Genomic DNA, 5,000 nt, shown 5'->3' with positions numbered 1-5,000 from the left:
TTCAACTTCCTCCTTGTGTTCCTCTTCCTCCTCCTGCTCTTCCTCTTGTTCCTCTTCCTCCTCCTGCTCTTCCTCTTGTTACTCTTCCTCCTTGTGTTCCTCTTCCTCCTCCTGCTCTTCCTCTTGTTCCTCCTCCTCTTCCTCTTCCTCCTCCTCCTCTTCCTCCTTGTGTTCCTCTTCCTCCTCCTGCTCTTCCTCTTGTACTACTGTGAGAGGTCAGACTCATGGATGCAGCAGGAAATTAATCGTTTTATGAAGCTGCAAAGACAACGCTGGACAGAGAGAGAGACTAAAAGAGAGAGAGAGATAGGCAGAGAGAGAGAGAGAAAGAGAGAGAGACAGAGAGAGAGACAGAGAGAGATTAAAAGAGAGGGAGAGAGATAGGCAGAGAGAGAGAGAGAGACAGAGAGAGAGACATAGAGAGACTAAAAGAGAGGGAGAGAGAGGCAGAGAGAGAGAGACTAAAAGAGAGAGAGACAGAGAGAGACTAAAAGAGAGGGAGAGAGAGGCAAAGAGAGAGAGACTAAAAGAGAGAGAGACAGAGAGAGAGAGACTAAAAGAGAGGGAGAGAGAGAGAGCAAGACTAAAAGAGAGAGAGACAGGCAGAGAGAGAGCAAGACTAAAAGAGAGAGAGACAGGCAGAGAGAGAGAGAGACTAAAAGAGAGAGAGAGACAGGCAGAGAGAGAGAGAGAAAGAAGACGGCCAACAACAAAGGAAGCGAAGTGAAGACTCCGATGGAGGAAGAACCAGAGGAGGTTCTGTGAGGTCACACGGGGACATCACCGCCCACTAGAGGGAGCAGTTCATTGTGATTCATCTGAGTTTACCTCACACCTTCAATACACCGTTATTAAGCTGTTATTAAGCTGTTATTAAGCCGTTATTACGCCTTTTTTGAAGCAGAAATGGGTTGAGGCGTGTTTAATTTCTCCCCCTGGACACTAGAGATCTTTCTTCAGACTCTGGTTCTCCTAAATCATTACTTCTAACCTTCTAACTCTAACCTTCTAACCCTAACCTTCTAACTCTAACCTTCTAACTCTGACATTCTAAGCCTAACCTTCTAACTCTAACCTTCTAACTCTAACCTTCTAACTCTAACCTTCTAACTCTAACCTTCTAACCCTAACCTTCTAACCCTAACCTTCTAACTCTAACCTTCTAACTCTAACCTTCTAACCCTAACCTTCTAACTCTAACCTTCTAACTCCAACCTTCTAACCCTAACCTTCTAACTCTAACCTTCTAACTCTAACCTTCTAACCCTAACCTTCTAACTCTAACCTTCTAACTCTAACCTTCTAACTCTGACATTCTAAGCCTAACCTTCTAACTCTAACCTTCTAACTCTAACCTTCTAAGCCTAACCTTCTAACTCTAACCTTCTAACCCTAACCTTCTAACTCTAACCTTCTAACTCTAACCTTCTAACTCTAACCTTCTAAGCCTAACCTTCTAACTCTAACCTTCTAACTCTAACCTTCTAACCCTAACCTTCTAACTCTAACCTTCTAACTCTAACCTTCTAAGCCTAACCTTCTAACCCTAACCTTCTAACCTTCTAACCCTAACCTTCTAACTCTAACCTTCTAACTCTAACCTTCTAACTCTGACATTCTAAGCCTAACCTTCTAACTCTAACCTTCTAACTCTAACCTTCTAACTCTAACCTTCTAACTCTGACATTCTAACCCTAACCTTCTAACTCTAACCTTCTAACTCTGACATTCTAAGCCTAACCTTCTAACTCTAACCTTCTAACTCTAACCTTCTAACCCTAACCTTCTAACTCTAACCTTCTAACTCTAACCTTCTAACTCTAACCTTCTAACTCTAACCTTCTAACTCTAACCTTCTAAGCCTAACCTTCTAACTCTAACCTTCTAACTCTAACCTTCTAACCCTAACCTTCTAACTCTAACCTTCTAACTCTAACCTTCTAAGCCTAACCTTCTAACCCTAACCTTCTAACCTTCTAACCCTAACCTTCTAACTCTAACCTTCTAACTCTAACCTTCTAACTCTGACATTCTAAGCCTAACCTTCTAACTCTAACCTTCTAACTCTGACATTCTAAGCCTAACCTTCTAACTCTAACCTTCTAACTCTAACCTTCTAACTCTAACCTTCTAACTCTGACATTCTAACCCTAACCTTCTAACTCTAACCTTCTAACTCTGACATTCTAAGCCTAACCTTCTAACTCTAACCTTCTAACTCTAACCTTCTAACTCTAACCTTCTAACCTTCTAACCCTAACCTTCTAACTCTAACCTTCTAACTCTAACCTTCTAAGCCTAACCTTCTAACTCTAACCTTCTAACTCTAACCTTCTAACTCTAACCTTCTAACTCTGACATTCTAAGCCTAACCTTCTAACTCTAACCTTCTAACTCTAACCTTCTAACTCTAACCTTCTAACTCTAACCTTCTAACTCTAACCTTCTAACTCTGACATTCTAAGCCTAACCTTCTAACTCTAACCTTCTAACTCTAACCTTCTAACTCTAACCTTCTAACTCTGACATTCTAACTCTAACCTTCTAACTCTGACATTCTAAGCCTAACCTTCTAACTCTAACCTTCTAAGCCTAACCTTCTAACTCTAACCTTCTAACTCTAACCTTCTAACTCTAACCTTCTAACTCTGACATTCTAAGCCTAACCTTCTAACTCTAACCTTCTAACTCTAACCTTCTAACTCTAACCTTCTAACTCTAACCTTCTAACTCTAACCTTCTAACTCTGACATTCTAAGCCTAACCTTCTAACTCTAACCTTCTAACTCTAACCTTCTAACTCTAACCTTCTAACTCTAACCTTCTAACTCTGACATTCTAAGCCTAACCTTCTAACTCTAACCTTCTAACTCTAACCTTCTAACTCTGACATTCTAAGCCTAACCTTCTAACTCTAACCTTCTAACTCTAACCTTCTAACTCTAACCTTCTAACTCTAACCTTCTAACTCTGACCTTCTAACTCTAACCTTCTAACTCTAACCTTCTAACTCTAACCTTCTAACTCTAACCTTCTAACTCTGACATTCTAAGCCTAACCTTCTAACTCTAACCTTCTAACTCTAACCTTCTAACTCTAACCTTCTAACCTTCTAACCTTCTAACTCTAACCTTCTAACCTTCTAACCTTCTAACTCTAACCTTCTAACTCTAACCTTCTAACTCTAACCTTCTAAGCCTAACCCTAAAGCTTTGAAACAAAGTGGTCTGAACATGTGAACCTTTCTTCTACTTTTCCAGACGTCCTGAATGTTTCTCGTTTGTGATTTTCAGCCCCGGAGGCGACTTTAAAAACAAAGATCATCGTTCATGACTCACAGGTGGAGAGTTATTTAAAGAAGACGTTCACACACACACACACACACACACATACTCTACAGGGCTGACGTCATACCAGCAGAGGGAGAATCCCAGACGTCTGATTGAAGCAGGAGGTGGAACCTCTCCAGTCAGACGTGACTCCGTCTACTGGCTGTCGGCTGTCAGAGAGACGCAATGAGAACCGGCAGCTGTTCTTTAAAAAAGAATACTTAAAACAACCTTAAAACACATTGAATATCTTTAAAATTGTTTGTATCCCCCATTAAAGCTCCTAGAACCTGTGTTAGACCCATTGGTTCCTCGTATTCTGTGAAGTATAGGTTCCTCTGATACCCCCTAGAATTTGATCCAGACATTAACAATCTTTCTTAGAACCCAGTGAATCTCTTAAAATCTAATATAGAGCCACTTCCATTCCCCATTGAGGAACCCATTAGATTGTCTTGAAATCCGGTGCAAGGCCACTGTTTCTCTTTACAAGCCCCTTTAAATCTGCAGAACCTCTTTAGAAATACCTCCAGAGAAAGTCCTCTGCAAGACTCCGAGAACCCCTTAAAAGTTCCATCTGAACCCTTTCAGCCTCTCTTCATCTTTGCCTTATCCTTCCGGAAGGCCTGAGAACCTTTAACTCACCTTTTTCTTTTTCAGGACCCTTTGAATCCCTTCGTGTCCATTTGACCTCCTCAAGGACACATTTAAAACCTTGTCCTTTCCAAATTCATGAAAACCTTCAGATTTGAGATCAATCGGCCTGTAAGAACCCCTCAGATTCCTTTGAGAACTCATGAGAACCTCGTAAAGAAACCATGTGGAACCCCTCAGAGCCGTTGTGGGCGGTAACAAGTACCACTTTTTGAGTCCTACTGAAGATCTGAATCTTTTAGATTTCAGAACCATATTAAAGCTTTTATAAGATGACCGTAGTCCCTTTGTGCTAAAACACAGCTGAAGCTCCCGGAGTCATTTCTCAATGAAACAACCACAATGACAAACTGGAGGAAACAGTGGGCTGATGGGAAGTTTAGTGGGATGGTCACGCGTTCCCAGAGAAGCTTGCAGGATGATGACTGAAGACTGGGACAAGAACAAAAACCTCCTCAAACCCACCTGGGAGGTTTTGGTCCAGATGTCTTTTGTTGTTTTTTGTTTCTCACCATCTTGTGTTTTTTCAACCTGAAGAGGCACAAGAGGGCGGAGCTTAGTGCACTAAAGGGTTAAAGTTGTAAGATGAAAACAGGAACAACTCCGTGGCGTCGACCTGTCAATCACCTTGTAGCCCCGCCTTAAAGCACACAAGTTTTATGGTCTGTTTGACTCTAAATGACCATAATTTACTAAATGAACATCACGCTGTATTGAAGAAGACTTGAAACTAGAGATTGAGACCAAAAACTAATGTTTACAATGTTTACTGAGGGAATACATCAAGAGAAGTAGAGTCATTTATATAGACTTCTATACAACCAGAGGAGTCGCCCCCTGGTGGTCAGGAGAGAGAATGCAGCTTTAACACATGAAACATAGACTTCTATACAACCAGAGGAGTCGCCCCCTGGTGGTCAGGAGAGAGAATGCAGCTTTAACACATGAAGCATAGACTTCTATACAACCAGAGGAGTCGCCCCCTGGTGGTCAGGAGAGAGAATGCAGCTTTAACAC

Source organism: Cyclopterus lumpus, chromosome 20, assembly GCF_009769545.1.
Source record: "Cyclopterus lumpus isolate fCycLum1 chromosome 20, fCycLum1.pri, whole genome shotgun sequence".
NCBI lineage: Eukaryota > Metazoa > Chordata > Actinopteri > Perciformes > Cyclopteridae > Cyclopterus > Cyclopterus lumpus.
This window is presented reverse-complemented; position numbering follows the sequence as displayed.